We start from the raw sequence: 17685 nt of genomic DNA, 5'->3' as shown, positions 1-17685 counted from the left end.
TGCAAACTTAGGACCATTCCCTTCCTGGGCTTTAGTTGAATCCAGAACCAACTCTGAGACAACTAAATTACTCTCAACCATCACAGGCCGAAAGGCACCTTCTGTCTGCTCCACAGACAAAAAAGAGTTGGAGACGCATTTTCCTTTACTAGACATACTGTTTGGGATTTCATTTCCCTTGTCCCAGCACACCGGGCTGTTCACAGACAACTGCTTGGAGACTGGGGTAGCTTCCTCCATAGGCAAGTCAATACCCCTGACAGACACAGGCACGTTTCCTTCACTGTCACTATTCTTCGCACAGGAAACAGATAAGGTATAGGGACACTCATCTTCCACTCTCCTTGCCTTCCCAAACTGCTGACTAGATAAAGCCATCAGCTCACAAGACTGCCTAGGCTCATCCAAAATCTCCTTGTTCTCCTCTCCCTTCGCTTGATCTAATTCCAGATTTACTCCTGAGACATTAGATAGACATTCAGAAACTTCATTCACAACCAAACAGCTACTTTCCAAAGACAAACTTTTGGAGAAACCCTCCATAGGCACAACCTTAGGATCAATCCTCTCTTGTGCCTGGTTTGTATTAACTTGACTGACCATAGCTTTAATATCATTTCCAATCATAATATCCTTAGGGATTATGTCTTTTACTCCCACAACCATGGTGCCCTCCAATCCCTTCCATTTCAGGTGGATTTTAGCCAAAGGCACCCTGACAAAATACTTAGATAAGGCTACAACAGTTACATCTTCACCTGGCAAATAATCTTCCTTCCTGACAAGACTTGCTTTAACCAGAGTAATATCTGCTGCGGTGTCCCTCCATGCCATACACCTCACTCCATTCACTTCTGCACTGCTAATAAACTCTGCATTATTTCCCCCATATTTAGCTTTAATGTGAGTTTTAAGGTCAAATCCTTCAGAGACAACAGAAACAGCATTTGCACACAGGGCACCAATGCTGGGCTCTGTGTGGCTTGCCTGTGAGTTTACAACAACAGGGTTAGCATTGGCCGTGGCATTTGGGGTTGCTGGTTTTGGGCTGCCCTTCAGTGTCGGGCAGTCTGGTCTCATGTGGCCCAGCATACCACAGCGATAGCATGTAACCTGCTGGGGATGTGAGTTCCTACCCTCCGGGCCCCCTTGAACTCCTTTAGAAGAGTCAGGTTTATTTTTAAATCCTTCCCTCCTCTTGAACTGGGGAGAATGGTGATCAGTTTTCCCCAGGGTTTTACACCCTTCTCGAGCCCTGTTTTGGGTATGGGCATCTGCAATCTCCGCCGCCCGTAGGACTGACTCAGGGTCCCTGTCACACACAGCTGCTCTCACATTGTCAGGCACAATGTCTAAGAACTGTTCCAAAGTTATTAAATCCAGCAGTTTTTCAAAACTCCCATGAACCTTGGCTCCCATAACCCACTTTTTAACAAAACCCATCAGCTTATGAGCACATTCTACAAAAGTACAATCCTTAGGCATTTTAAACTCTCTAAACTTAACTCTGTAAGATTCAGGAGTAACCTTGAATCGCCTTAACACAGAATCCTTAAACCGCTCATAATTTAATGCTTCTTGTTCCCCCAAGTCATTAAACACCTCCCTGGCTTTTCCAGTCAGTCTGGTTAGCAGGACAGGCATTCGCTGACCCTCAGGGATCTGGTACAGATTGCAGAGGCGTTCAAAGGTAGACAAAAACTCCTCTATATCCTCAGTATCGTTGTAAATGGGACACATCCTTTCCCAGTTTTTCTCATGGTGGGGGGGAAGTGGAGTACCAGGTGGGGATGACTTTCTCCGCTCTTCCATTACTTGGAGCTGAAGTCTGGCCGTCTCCTGTTCCATCTTGTGAGTCTCCTGTTCCATCCTGTGAGTCTCCTGCTCAGCAGCGAGCAGCTCCAGACGTCCCTTACGAGCTCTCTCTTCTCTCTCATCAGCCTCCTTCTTTCTTTGATCTGCTTCTTTCTCTCTCTCAGCAGCCTCTTTCTCTCTCTCAGCAGCCTCTTTCTCTCTCTCTCTTTCTAACTCTGCTACTTTTTGCTTCTCCAGCAATCGAAGATCTGCTAGCTTCTGTTCATGCTCAAATTGCAGTTGACTTGTCACCCTTTGCATTCTAATTTTTTCTGCCTCTTCTGCAGCCTCAGGTAAGGGCTGTGCTCTTGCCCCCTGATCACTGGCTATTAACAGATTTCTCAGTTCTTGATTTGTAGCTTTCTTTCTAAAGCTTATCCTCTTTTCTGAACACAAATTTTCCAGGGCTTTTTTGCCAAGTCCCTCATATGCTCTTTGCTCAGCCATTGCAGCAGCTCTTTAACCAACAAAACTCTCAATCCCAAAATTCAAATTTGGATAACGTGGGGTTCTGACCCAAAGCTTAATTGACCTGGTTCTGTGGATCCTGCCGACTACGCCACTGTGACCAAGCGGTTCTGGCGGAACCCAACTGAGAGTGCCAACTCAGGACAAATTGCTCAAATAGGGCAGTTACAGCCCAAGGCTGGGGTTCTTTCCACCTCTAAGGCAAACCAAACCAGCCAGACTAAGAGGACTTCGGTCTCACCCCACTGGCTAACCGCAAGTCTCACAAGCAATCTCCTTAGACACTCCAGTTTCCCAGTATTACCACCAGTGCCACTCGTTATGGGGACAAATGGTTATGAAAACCAATACCCCAGTAAAAGAAAAAGGTTCTCCTGATCCCAAAGGACCAAGCCCCAGACCCAGGTCAATATACAAATCAGATCTTACCCACAAATCACGCTGTTGCCAATCCTTTAGAATCTAAAATCTAAAGGTTTATTCATAAAAGGAAAAGGATAGAGATGAGAGTTAGAATTGGTTAAATGGAATCAATTACATACAGTAATGGCAAAGTTCTTGGTTCAGGCTTGCAGCAGGGATGGAATAAACTGCAGGTTCAAATCAAGTCTCTGGGATACATCCCCCGCTGGGATGGGTCCTCAGTCCTTTGTTCAAAGCTTCAGCTTGTAGCAAAGTTCCTCCAGAGGTATGAAGCAGGATTGAAGACAAGATGGAGATCAGGCATCAGCCTTATATAGTCTTTTCCAGGTGTAAGAACACCTCTTTGTTCTTAAATTACAGCAACAAAGTATGGGCCAGTCCCTGCATACTTTGCTGAGGTACAAGGCGTATCTGCCTTCTCTCAATGGGTCCATTGTATAGCTGATGGTCCTTAATGGGCCATCAAGCAGACTAGGCAGAGCTAATCTCAGTTTGTCTGGGATGTCACCCAGAAGCATAGCATAAATTTGCCATACAGACAGTATAGAGCCAATATTCATAACTTCGACTACAAAACTGATACACACATATAGACAGCATAATCATAACCAGTAAACCATAACCTTGTCCTAGACACCCCATTTGACCCCCTTTATACAAGATTTGGGTGCCACTACAGGACTTTGGTTGCAACAATGATCTATATGGTCCCAGTTTATGTCAATAACGTCACACGGGCCCTGGCCTCAGAGACCTGGCCCTCGGAGATCGATGTCTTGCTGGCCCGGGAGGACGTTTTGGAGCCCGAGCCGAACAGGTTGCTGGCGAGCTGCCCCTCCTCAATGGAGTCATCCCACAGCCGGGAGCAGCTCTGGCGGAAGAGCGAGGACCCGGCTGCGGGGCCTGCAGGGGTGGAGATGGGTCTCTGGTAACGCCTGTCACCCCTGGGCACGCGATAGCCTAGTCTGGCACACGCTGCCGTGACGGCTGCTCGGTCCCACAGGGGTCTGGAGCCAGGCCGGGCACTTCGCCTACCCCGCTGCTTGGGGAGAAAGCCCAGGGAGAGCAGTGCCGGAGGTGCCTGCCCTTAGCCTGCGAGTGGGTGGGTGCCAGGCTCCCTCCTCCGAGCAGGGCCCGTCCTTGCCTGCCGGACACCACCTCACTTCCTAGCGTACCCTGCCCTCCCTGGCTCCCCGTGTGTGGGATGCAAAGGGGTGCTGGGTGGGGGTGCAAATGGGGGGATGGGGAGTGCTGGGGGAGCTGTACCCTGTGTTTTCTTCATAGCATGTCCCCTCCACAGGGTTTGGGCAGAGACGAGATCCCGCCCAGGCACCTGCAGCCCTCTGCCGCTCTCCAGTCAAAGCCGGCCCTTCGGAGGCAGAGCGTTGCAGGGACAATCTAGCCAGCAGTGGGTTTGCAGTAGCAGGGCCTGGCACCTGTGCCAAGACTGGGTGTCTGGGCTTGGTTGGCCTGGCAAGCGTCTTGGGCAGGGACCACATCTGAGCAGCACTGCTGCCCAGAGAACAGGGCTGCCCCAGGGCACAGCGCAGGGCTGCGTATGGGCCGTATAGAGGAGGAATGCCCTGTGCACAGCTCAGGGCCCAGCCACCAGCAGGTGGCTGGAGAAAATGGTCTCCCAGCTGGTGAGGAAGCATGTGGGGCCTCAAGTGCCCCTAGAGAGGACCGGGGTGCCCCACATTCACACTCCACAGGGCAGGCTGCTGTGGAACGTGCCCACTGCCCCATTTCTCCCCTGTGGCCAGTGCAGGCCCTGGGCAGCCTGCGGTTCGTGTGCTGCCCCTGCAGAGGAGCTGGGCGCTGCTCCCACTCGCCTCTTCCCTTTGGCCGGTGTATTATTGTTTAGCTCGGTGCAGGTGTGTGACACGTTCCGGGTTAACCAAGGTGTGCGGGGTGACTCCCCACCACCTGCTCGCCGTGGGAGGGCTCTTGTCTGTGCCCACAGGGGGATGTTGTCTCAAAGCTACCGGCAGCACCTTGCTCTGGGCTCCACACGCCCTGCTCTTTCCCTCGGCAGGCCGGCAATTGACACACCCCACCTTGCTACGCTGAGCGCCCAGTGCAGATGTCTCAGGACCCTTTAAATGCTCTGCCATGTGCATGGAAAGTTACTTGCCCAAGATGCAGTCCAGGGTCACATGAGCAGATCACATGCTCAGGAGCGCCGCCAACTTTTCTGCCGCCCTTTGGGGCGGAAGGTTCCACCCTGAAATGCTGCCGCGGTCACCATCCCCCAAATTGGTGGAGGGATAGCTCAGTGGTTTGAGCATTGGCCTGCTAAACCCAGGGGGTTGTGAGTTCAATCCTTGAGGGGGTCACTTGGGGATCTAGGGCAAAATCAGTACTTGGTCCTGCTAGTGAAGGCAGGGGGCTGGACTCAATGACCTTTCAAGGTCCCTTCCAGTTCTAGGAGATGGGATATCTCCATTAATAATTATAAAAAAAATTAAATTGCAGCGCCCTAGGCGGTCGCCTAATGGGTTGCGCTGGCCCAGCACATGCCCCCACGTCCTGCTGAATCACAGGGGTGGCCATTGGCTCCTTGCTGTCCGAGGAAGCCCTGTTGGGCGGGACGAGCTCCCTCAGTGGCCATGGTGAGAGTGGAGTATCCTTACAGCTGACTAGCCCTGATGTCAGCCCACCTGGGGTGTCACCCAGGCTCACAGCACAGGTCTGAGATGCAGATACATCGCCAAGGTGCAAAACTGCCGGGACAATGATGATACGTGGATTTCACCAGGATACTCATACCTGACCGACTGTAACTTTTCCATTGATACCGTACCCGACACAGTGTACAAGACTCAATGCCCCTTGGTAACAATGGTGCCCGTATTACTGTAGCTAGTCCGTTTTATACAGCATCACACCAGGCTTTTCTCTCTTTTCATGAGCAGGGCGTTTCATCAAGTTGAGCTCAGTCCTAATGGGCCCCTGTTCCAAGTTCTTCCTTGGGCTCCGTTTCTCTCTGGCAGCGTCACGCCTGCATCTGGTCAGGCTGTAACCACAGGGCTGGGTCGACAGATCTCAGCGGCGATAGAGCCAGCCCCGACCGCCCCACCCCAAGTGACCTATCACCTCCCGGAGGTTTGGAATCCAGTGTTCTGTGTCACGTAACGCTACAGTTTTCCTGTACAAACATCCCACAATCGCTGTGACAGCCAGCGAGTTCCTCACTTTCAGCAGGGACCCCACACAGCCCTGTCGGTGAAGGGTCGGGCAGAGGGCCAGACGCAGGGCTGCTAAACCTACTTCAGTCTGTCTGGGTTACAAGCAACCACGAGAGTCCCTGCCCAGGGCCCTGTTGGGCCAGGCACTGCACTCACGGGTGACGACCAGTCTAAGCGCCAGCCTGCCCTTTCCCAGGGCCTCCAGACCCGGGCTGCAGCTTCCTCGGTCCTCTGCACTGAGTCTCCATCCCCGGCTATCTGGGTGCTGATCCCCACTGTCACGGGCCCTGCGGGCAGGGGATACAGTAAAGGCTGGGGGAAGCTGCGTGTGAGTGTCAGGGATGGGGCGAGGGGTCTGGGGCAGAGGCATCTGGCATGTGTGATGAAGTGGGACTCTTTCACGATATTTGGTATGAATATTGTGTGTGCCTCAGTTTCCCCTAGGTGGCGCCTGGTTAGTTAGGTGGGGGAAGAGGTGGTTTACTCCTTGCAGAGACCCAGGTGTGACCGATGTTTAGCTGCTTGAGGCCTGGGGCCTCATACACATGGAGGGTCCAAGAAGACAAGGACCACTCCAATTGCCTGGATATTTGACTCCTAGCAACAAACGACTCTGGATGCCTTAGGAAGTCAGCCCCGTGTGACCAGCTGGAGGACAAAGAACGGGGGAGGGGCCAGGTGGGGTTAAGTGTGGGCTGCTGGAGGCAGTAGATGTTCCTGGTCTGGGACTACACAGGGGGGCGAGAGCTCTGGACTGACCCAGCTGGACTTTGCTGTAACTTTCCATTCTCCATGTTAGCTAACGACTCCCAACGCTTTGTTCCAGACACCTAATAACCCCCTGCTGTTACCCCGCGGGCTGAGAGTCACTGCAGCGTCTGGAAGCCGGATGTGCATTGATTCCTTTGGGGTACAAGTCTCCCTGTGGGGTCCAATCCAGGAGGACTCGCTGCAGGGGGCTCACAGCATGACCCGGGGGCTGAAGGCTCCAAGGGCTGGTCCCCGCAGGCGGTGAAGCTGGAGGGCTGACCCCAGTGACAGACTCATGGCGCTGACACACTGAAAGGGTCCTCCGAGGGGCTGTTCCAGAGCTGTGTGAGAGCACCAGGCCCATGGATCCATGACAGTATCTGAGAGGAGTTGCTATGGTGATAGGGAAGAAACTCACCAAATTTTCCCTTATTCAAATTGGCAGCCATCTTCCATGGCTCCAAATGGGGCAGAAGCCAACTCCCAGCATCTGCAATTTAACTACAGTCCCTGCCTGTGAATGGGAAGCTGCCCAGAGTAAGGATGGCTGCTGCCCGCTCCCAGTGTTTTCAACGAGGCTGGCACCAGGCGGCCTGCAGGGAAGAAGGCTGTGCTCCATGGCTGGGCAGGGCCCTGTGAGGGGACAGGCGGAGGTTAGGGTGCGGGGCGATGGAAGAGCGCTGGGGTGTGTGACCCAGGAAACGCCTGGTGCCAGCTGGCAGAGAGCACAGGGGGTACATAGAGTTTTACAGGATGTCACGGATCCACAGGATCAATGCTAGGCCCCAGCTTGAGAGCGGTCTGGGAGGAGCCCTTCAATGAGCCAGACCCCCGGGGGCCTCTCTCCCTGCTCAGCCTGACCTCTGGGGGCTCCAGCCCTCCTGCCCCCCCCTCAGCTCTGCCCAGCGAGTCCAACCGAGCCAGACCCCGGGGAGACCCAGCCACGCAGCAGGGGCTAGTGCCCCTCGCCCAGCATTCCCAGGGACACTCCGCACTGTCACAGCGGGTTGTTAGCTAGCTGCTCATGGCAGGGGACGTGCTCAGGGGAGCCCAGGGAAACGCGGGTTAAAGCCCAGACCTGTGGGGTCAGCCCAGAGCCCACAGCTCAGCTGGGAGCCCTGTTGTTCCAGCTCTGCCTGTCTGTCCGTCCGACCTCCTTGGGCAGTTCCCAGGGGAGAGGCCAGGCTCCTTCCAGCAGCCAGCACCTCCCCCCCACCTCACTCCTCACAGTCCTTTGTTCTCGAGCTGGGGGGTCTTTGCTCAGCCTCCCTGCAGAGGTGGGGAAACCCGTCCCCACCCCACCCCATTTTGGGTGCCAGGGGTCAGCGTCCGGTGATTGTCTTTGCCATTGTCTTCTCGAGTCCTCCATTAATATGGGGTCAGCTGGGCCAGTCCTTTCCGGTGGCCCATCCCAGCTCAGACAGCCCAGCGACATTCATAGCCAGGTCTCTTAGCCTGCCCTGAGAGCAAACAGTCCTTCCCCCTTCCCCACTGGGTAACCTGTGAAATATAGGGGAAACCGAGGCACACACACGCATCATCAAATAGTACAGAAAATTCCCGCTTTGTCCCACAGGGATCCCTGGGCTCAGTTGCATGCAGAATAATTCACTAGCGGGTGGCATGTGAGGGCTCCAGGGAGAGCCAGTCCCATCACTGTACAGTAAGGATCCCATCACTGCATTACCCCGGCACTCAATACTAGAGTGATTTGCACACAAAACGAACCCAAACAGATCAGTCTGGCAAAGCAGCACCCCCTGCCGTGCACCTAGGCAGAGTAGGCATGTCTCTGAAAACATGGTCTGCTCCTGAAGTCCTTCCTCCATCTCATCACTAGGTATCAGAAGCAAGGTCATCCAGACCCCGCGTACATGTCTTATTCGGTATTTGGACTCCTGGGGGAATTCTGCGCCAGTGCGCACACGCAGAATTCCTGGGCCGGGCAGGATTTTTTTCTCCAGAAAATACACCAGAAAGGTGCTGCAGTGATGCCTCTTGCCCACCAGGGGCCACCCGAATAGAGCAGCTGTCTGGGACGGGAACTGCCTCAGCTGCAGATATGGAATAGAAAGACGCTGCCTTCCTCTCACTACGCATGGGGCCAGGTCTGGAGGCATGGGATCTGGGGGCACATGGTGCTGCTGGGGGACACAGACTGGGGTTCAGATGGGCTAGTCGGGGGACAGACTGGGGCAGGGGCTGAATGGGAGTGGGGGTGCTGGGACACATGGGGGAGGGGGCAGGGACACATGGGCACAGGGGAGGGGGATGGCTGAGGGCAGTGCAAGACCATATGGGGATGAGGGAGGTGAGAATTTGCTAATTCATATGCTACCTATCTAGTGGGGTAATTTCAGTTTGCAGTTTTGTTTATTCACTACGGTAATTTGCTTTGATCTGTTTCCTATCGCTTATAATCACTTAAAATCTAGCTTTTGTAGTTAATAAACTTGTTTTTGTTTTGTCTAAAACCAGTGTGGAAATCATACTTAGGGCAGCAAGCTGTTGCATCTCTCTCTCCACACTGAGGGAGGGGGCGAATTTCATGAGCTTACGCTGTACAGTTCGCTGCGCAGCACAAGACGGTATAATTTTGGGTTTACTCTCCAGAGCGGGGGGGTGTATTTGAGTAACTGGGCTAGGCCAGAGGGGAGGGGTTTGGAAGAGAGGAAGCAGGAAAGCTCCCAAACCCCCCCAGACCTGTCTTTCCATGTAGACACCTGGTGGATTGCAACCTTGCATCTGGGAGCAGCATGCAATGGGGCCAGAGACCTTGTACCGTGCCCAAGGGATTTTCACCTTCCTCTAGGGGCGTGGAACACATCAAAGAGCCGGCAGTATTCCCCGGGGCGCCTCTGTTCCCACTCGCATATTAAATGTGGCACCCTAAAATCCCAGGGCTGTGGCTCTGAGTGCACCGGCTGCAGCTGGGCCTGAGGAGTTGGCTCTCGGGAACTGTGGTTGGGCAAAAGATGCCATAGATGAAGCCATGCAGCCAGTGATCCCACCATCCAGCCCAGGCCTCCTGCTCCTTATTTCCACGGTGACCTTCACTGACTTCAGCTCCCACCCGCCTTTTCCTGCTGGGTTCTGCTAGCCTCGGCTTGCAGAAATCTTCACCCCTTGGAGATATTGAGGCCCAGAGGCATGAAGGGATTTTGGCTCCTAACTCCCGTGGATTTCAAAGACAACTAGGAGCCTAAATACCTTGGAGGATCTGGGCCTTGGAGCCCATGATTAAATCACCTCTTCACCCTCTCTTCAATTAGCGATGTGTGGGGTGACGATGCAGATGTATTATCTGCATTACCATCGCCCAAGGAACCCCAGCCATGGCCCAGCCCCCACCATGCTAGGCGCTGTCCAAACAGAACAAAGAGACAGGCCCTGCCCCACTGTTAGGACACTTTTTCCTGCTTGTCTAAATGTTGCCCTACACAATTCCATACTGTTGCTCCTTTTTCTGCACCATGAGACAGTCTAAGCAATTCCTCTCCCTCCTTGCTCTTCCCAGCCTTCTAAAACGTGTAGAACAAAGAGCATCCTATCCTCTCTGAGTTGTTGCCTTGCTCTAGTCTTGCACCTGGTTTCCAGGCACAGGCATAGTGCTGTCTGGTCCCATACACAAACACCGTTCTACCCCAGGGACCCCTGGAAAAGGGCAAAGTGGAAAGTCTGCCCATGAGAACGAGCCATGTTTTGTCAAAAAGAGAAGCAAGTCTGAGCAGCAATGTTCCTCTTTTGCCTGGCACTCTGCAGACCCTTGCTGGAAGATTCTCTGCACCTTGAAGTCTTTAAACCATGATTTGAGGACTTCAATAACTCAGTCATAGGTCAGGGGTTTGATACAGGAGTGAGTGGGTGAGATTCTGTGGCCTGCGTTGTGCAGGAAATCAGACTAGATGATCATAGTGGTCCCTCTGACCTTAAAGTCTATGAGTCCATCAATCAATCTGGATATGACAAGAGCCCACTGGATACAGACAGACAGACCGACGGGGAGCAAGGAGCCACGGGACGCTGCCAGGCAGCATGACAGGCCGTGCTGCCGACGCTCATGGTTTCATTGCAACTCTTGCAATTTTGGGGTTTTTTACCAGTCTCATGAAAACAACTGGCGACTTTTCCCTTAACCAGAATGGCCGCCCTCTCCCATTGCTGTCCATGGGGCCGACATCGGCAAGGTGGCTGCCACTTCCCTGCACTCATTCTGCAAGGGGAAGGGAGGTGCCCTGTCACGTTATTGACTTGAACTGGGACCATATAAATTAAATAAATAAATTATTGGAGATATCCTATCTCCTAGAGCTGGAAGGGACCTTGAAAGATCATCAAGTCCAGCCCCCTGCCTTCACTAGCAGGACCAAGTACTGATTTTGCCCCAGATCCCTAACTGGCCCCCTTAAGGATTGAACTCACAACCCTGGGTTTAGCAGGCCAATGCTCAAACCACTGAGCTATCCCTCCCCCCCATATAGAACATGGTGGCAACCAAGGTCCTGTAGTGGCACCAAATGTTTTGTAAAGGGGGTCATATAAGGTGTCATATAAGACAAGGTTATGGTTTGCTGGTTATGATTATGCTGTCTATATGTGTGTATCAATTTTGTAGTTGAAGTTATGAATATTGGCTCTAGACTGTCTTAAACTTATGCTATGCTTCTGGGTGACATCCCAGACAAGTTGGTGTTAGCTCTGCCTAGCCTGTTTGATGGCCCATTAAGGACCATCAGCTTTACAATTGACCCATTGAGAGAAGGCAAATACGCCTTGTGACTCAGCAAAGTATGCAGGAACTGACCCATGTGACTCCAGACTCCATTTTGCTGTAATTTTCCACAGTAAGGACAAAGAGGTGTTCTTACACCTGGAAAAGACTATAAAAGGCTGATGCCTCATCTCCATCTGGTCTTCAATCCTGCTTCATACCTCTGGAGGGACTTTGCTACGAATGGAAGCTCTACACAAAGGACTGACTGACCCATCCCAGCTGGAGATGTTCCAGAGACTTGATTTTAAACCTGCAGTTTATTCTATCACTGCTACAAGCCTGAACCAAGAACTTTGCCATTACTGTATGTAATTGATTCCATTTAACCAATTCTAGCTCTCATCTCTATTTTTTTCCTTTTATGAATAAACCTTTAGATTTTAGATTCTAAAGGATTGGCAACAGAGTGATTTGTGGGTAAGATCTGATTTGTATATTGACCTGGGTCTGGGGCTTGGTCCTTTGGGATCGAGAGAACCTTTTTTTTCTTTTACTGGGATATTGGTTTTCATAACCATTTGTCCCCATAACGAGTGGCGCTGGTGGTGATACAGGGAAACTGGAGCGTCTAAGGGAATTGCTTGTGTGATTTGTGGTTAGCCAGTGGGGTGAGACCAAAGTCCTCTTAGTCTGGCTGGTTTGGTTTGCCTTAGAGGTGGAAAAACCCCAGCCTTGGGCGGTGACTAACCTGTTTTAAGCAATTGGTCCTGAATTGGCACTCTCAGTTGGGTCCTGCCGGAAGCAGCATCGTTACATGCCCTTAACAAAGATGGCTGCCACCTCCCACTGTGTTCAGTGAGACTGAAGCCACCATCACAGGCAAAATGGTGCCACTCCATGGATTGGGGCCTGGAGAGGGCGCAGGGCTGTGAGGAGCAGCAGAGACCCTGGGAAAGGGGAATGGAGCAGGGGGAGGCAGGACAGGAACGATGGGGAGGGGAGGAGAGGGGAGAAATTCCCCAGACTCCACTTAGTGTCTCCGGTTTCCCTTTTGACTAATCAGGAGTCACTTTACCATGGAGAAACTGCCCGTCACGTACCAAGCATGCTCGGTAGTAAAAATGACATACAATGAGGTATGGCCCCGTAGTGAAAGGCCTGGAGCACGAGCCGCAGGGTCAGAGGCACTAGTCGTTTTGAAGTAAGAAAACAGTGCAAGGGAGCACGTCCCGCATGAGCTCATGTACAGCCTGTGCAGGAAGGGGTGACACAAAGGTCAGGCAGCCTCAGCCCAGTTGGCTTGAGCCAACTCCGGGCTGCTTGCACGGTTATCGAAGATGAGGGCAAGTGTGCTAGTGAGCATGCTCAGTGGAGGGTAAGAATAGCACTATAAAAGGAAGTTCCAGTAGCACAGTATAAAAGGCAGACAAGCACAGCAAGAAGTGCTGCTGGAGAAGCAAGAGGAGACGCTGCCCGGGCAGCAGAGCAGGAGAAGATGCTGAGCGTGAGCGAACCCAGCTCAGGAGTCGCAGAATCAAGCAACAGCGAGAGCAGCCAAAGCACTGGAATCGACAGATAGTGTAAGGTTAATGTAAGTATAGTATAGGGTTAGAGAGTGTGTGTGTGTGTGTGTGTGTGTGTGTGTGTGTGTGTAATGTAATTTTCCTATTTAAAACAAAGGATTGTTAAGAACTGCTGTCAGGATCTGTCACAGACTGATCCCCGGGGCAGAGCACATCACTTAGAATCATTTAAACTGCATGCTACTGTAGTTTTAAATGCTCTTTAACTTGCGATCAAGGATTTGTGTCTAATTCATGCTTTTACATACTGTGGTCTGTAACCTCTCATTTAAATCAGCCTCGTACCAGACGACTGGAGAATAGCTAATGTGACGTTGTGACCAAGTGGGAGGTTTTTCCTTTATGTTTTCATGTGTGCCTCGCTTTTCCCTGTGTATTACACAAGGTGGTGGGACAAGGGTGGGTGATTTTTGCGGAGACCCTAGTGGGCAGGTGTGGGTGGCTGCCTGCACACAGATAATGAACGGACACTCTATAACCTGGCAACTGATGGCCCGGGACCCTCAACCAGGAGCCAGCCAGCTGCAACAAGTTGGAACAAGGAGAGAGGTGGAGGCCAGATTACCTGTTTTCCTGGGAAAGAGACAGTGGACGGAGAAGGGGCAATGGGGGTGTTGATGGCTGGGCTGCTGGAGGCTGGGCAGTCAGCGGCTGGGGGACTGAAGAGGGGAGAGCCCAGGGTTCGGGGCTCAGGATCCGCCATCCCAGGAGGGACTTTGCTGAATGTTCCTGCTTTCTGCGCTAACAAGCTCTGTTCTACGCTTTGCTCCTGGTGACTAATAAAACTTCTGTTTTACATGCTGGCTAAGAGTCACTGCTGATGGCAGAGTGGGGGGCAGGGCCCTTTGGAGGTGTGCAAGGCTTCCCCAGGTGCCCCAGCCAGGGGGACTCGCTACAGGGAGCTCATGGGGCAAACAGGGGGCTAAACGCTCTGAGGTCAGACCCAGGAAGCGCAGAAGCCGAGGAGGCTTCTTGCCCTGATGAAAGTGCGCCCAGAGGGGAGACGCTGCACCAGAGTCCGTCCTGCCTTCATTCAGAGCAGTTCCAGAGCACCCAGCCTGCGACTCTGTGACAGATGTCGATTTTTTAAAAAAGTCTCCAGAACTGATCCTGGCAATTACAGGCTGGTAAGCCCGACTTCAGTGCTGGGCAAATTGGTTAAAACTATAGTAAAGAACAGAATGATCAGACACGTAGATGAATATGATTTATTGGGGAAGAGTCAACATGGCTTTTGTAAAGGGAAATCACGCCTCACCAGTCTACTAGAATTCTTTGAAGGGGTCGACAAGCATGTGGACGAGGGTGATCCAGTGAATATAGTGTACTTGGCCTTTGAGAAAGCCTTTGACAAGATCCCTCACCAAAGGCTCTTAAGCAAAGTAAGCTGTCATCGGATAAGAGGGAAGGTCCTCTCATGGACTGGTTAAAAAGCAGGAAACAAAGGGTAGGAATAAATGGTCAGTTTTCAGAATGGAGATTGGTAAATAGTGGTGTCCCCAAGGGGTCTATACAGGGGCCAGTGCTGTTCAGCATATTCATAGATGATCTGGAAAAAGGTATAAACAGTGAGGTGGCAAAATTTGCAGATTCATAGATTCAAGGGGTGGAAGGGACCTCAAGAGGTCATCGAGCCTAGTCCCCTGCCCTCATGGGGGACAAGGGTGTGTGTCTAGACCATCCCTATAGACATTTATCTAACCTACTCTTAAATATCTCCTTAGGCAGATTATACAAAATTACTCAAGATAGTTAAGTCCAAAGTAGACTGTGAAGAGCTACAAAAGGATCTCACAAAACTGTGTAACTGGGCAACATAATGGCAGATGAAATTCAATGTTGATAAATGTAAAGTAATGCACATTGGAAAACATAATCCCAACTCTACATATAAGATGATGGGGGTCTAAATTAGCTGTTACCACTCAAGAAAGAGATCTTGGAGTCATTGTGGATAGTTCTCTGAAAACATCCACTCAATGTGCAGCGGCGTCAAAAAAGCGAACAGAATATTGGGAATCATTAGGAAAGGGATAGATAATAAGACAGAAAATATCATGTTGCCTCTATATAAATCCAGGGTATGCCCACATCTTGAATACTGTGTGCAGATGTGGTCGCCCCATCTCAAAAAAGATACATTGGAATTGGAAAAGTACAGAGAAGGGTGTGGAGCACTGGGGTCAGTGCAGGTGTAAGCGGGGGAATGGTCCCGCTATTGTGGGGAACTTTCCTGGCTTCTGCACTACCCCGGTGAAGTGGGCTAGTGAAAGGATCCGAGTCCTCGCTCCCACTCCCTGTACCCAGAGGCCTCCCTGTCCTTGAGGGCTCCCCTTCCACTCTCCTGTATGGCAGAGTCCTTGTAACCCCGACAAGGCTGGGCCCAGAATTCCTGGGGGGCTCGACCCCCAACCCTGCTGTGGTCACCCAGGACAGGGGCTAGGGTGTCCCCACTCCGGGATACCCTCTCTGCACTGGGCACCTCCCTGACCCACTGATCATTTCATACAATTTAAAACAAATACAAGTTATTTAATTAACAATTAATCTAAAGAAAAGAATAAGGAAAAATGGGAAAGGTTGAAGGAAACACATCACCCCGCTCTGTGGCCGGGAACATCACAACCAGTGTCTGGAACGTCAGGGCAGGTCACAGGCTGTTCCTTGTAGGTCCCAGGCTCCTTCTCAGGCCCTGGCCGTGCTGCAGAGACGCTGCGGGTCGGACACTCGCTCGGGCGGTGGCCACACGCTCTCAGGCTCTAGGTGGCAGGACCCTTCTTCCCAGCGTTGCCCCCGCCCGGTCGGAGTTATGATCCCCTCCAAGTCTGGCCTGCAGAGCCTCTTGGCTGGGGGGTGTCTCCCTGCGCTGGGCCCACTGCCCAGGGTCCCCCTCGCTCCCCCCAGCTGCTCACTGCACCCAGCTCCAGCCCCAGCTCCAGCCCCAGCCCCAGCCCCAGCTCCGCTCGGCCTCCAGCTCCCTGGGCTGCGTGTCTGGCCCCTCTGGCTCTGGGGCTGCAGCTCTGCCCCCAGCCCAGCTCGGGCCCCTGCTCTCTCCTTAGCTCGGCCCCAGCCCAGCTCGGGCCCCTGCTCTCTCCTTAGCTCGGCCCCAGCCCAGCTCGGGCCCCTGCTCTCTCCTTAGCTCGGCCCCACTCCGTCTGACTCAGGCCATTCCAGCTCCCACAGAAGGCGGGACCCCCCTGGCCACCTGACTCCCTGATTAGCTGCCCGCCCTGTCAATCAGGCTGACCTGGAGCATTGGCCTCTCTCCATTGGTCCCGGGGACGGTCAGTCTCAGGTCCTGATTTCCCATCGACCCCTCCCCTTTTAGTGCTGGGAGCTAGCCAACCAACCCCCCCCACTGAGTGTTAGTAAGGGGGCAACAGTCCCCTTCCACAGGGGATGCAGAGTGTAGTGGAGGGAGGTCTGGAGCAGTGGGGGCAGGATGGGGGGAGGGAAGGCTGGGGGTCCAGAGCAGTGTGGGGGAGAGGGGAGTGGATGGGGGCTTGGAGCAGTGGAGGCAGGATGGGGGCAGGGGAGGGGGACCTCGAGCACTGGGGGCAGGATGGGGTGAGGGGCGGAGGCCTAGAGCAGTGGGGGCATGGCAGGGGGAGGGGAAGGAAGAGGTGTGGGGCCTAGAGCAGTGGGGGCAGGACAGGGGCAGAGGGGAGGGGAGTCTGGAGAAGGGGGGGCAGGGATGGGGGAGGGAAAGTGGTGGTGGGCCCAAAGCAGTGGGGGCAGGGCAGGGAGAGGGGAGGGGAGGAGCAGGGGGCCCAAAGCAGTGGGGGCAGGGCAGGGGAGGGGCCCCAAGAACAGTGGGGGCAGAGCAGGAGGAGCGGGGGGGGGCAGAGCAGTGGGTAGGACAGAGGGGAGGGGCGAGGGGCCCGGAGCAGTGGGGAAAGGGTGGGGTGGGGAGGGGCCCCTGGAGCAGTGGGGGCAGGGCAGGGGAAGGGGTGGGGGGAACGGAGCAGTGGGGGTAGGACAGAGGGAAGGGGCAGGGGGCCCAGAGCAGTGGGTGCAGGGCGGGGGTCCCAAAGCAGTGGGGTAGGGCACAAAGCGGGAGGTGCTGCTCAGCAGTGGGTGTCGGGGAACGTTGCTTCTTGCCAAAGGCCAGCCCAGCCCCACGACAGCTCTTCTGTGGCACTGGCACTGAGGGGCACGTTACCTCCTGTGCCGTGTGTGTGACTCGCCCGCCCGGTGCCCTGAGGGCCGTGGCCAGGGCCGTGGTGCTGCGGCAGGAGGCTGGCGGTTCCCAGCTAGTTACCGTCCAGCCCGGCTCTTATCACAGGACTAAGCGGGAGGGGAAGGCCGGCCAGTGCTGGGAGACGGCCGGCAGTTCCCCTGGCTCCGGCCTGGGAGAGGGTAAGCGGAGGTGCCAGCTGTCCGGGGGGAGAGACGGGCACGGCTGTGGGCATGGACAGTTGGCATTTCAACCTGAACGTCTCCCCCCGGCTGGCAGAGGAGTGGCAAAGGCAAAAGCCAGATGAAAAGACAGGACTGGAGGGTTTATGGATCTCAGGATTTTGGAAGTCTGTCTCGTGATTTTTACTCTCTGAAGGGGTCCCACTTGCAGAGATCCCCAGGGTTGGCTTTTCTTAAGAGTGAGATGGAATGAGATTGGTGGATCGAGGACAATCAATGGGACACAGTAATACCAGCGTACAGAATATCTCAAAAGGACAGAACAGGATGTGCTGGTGGGGGAGTG

This window comes from Chrysemys picta, chromosome 2 (genome assembly GCF_011386835.1).
Source record: "Chrysemys picta bellii isolate R12L10 chromosome 2, ASM1138683v2, whole genome shotgun sequence".
Lineage (NCBI taxonomy): Eukaryota > Metazoa > Chordata > Testudines > Emydidae > Chrysemys > Chrysemys picta.
This window is presented reverse-complemented; position numbering follows the sequence as displayed.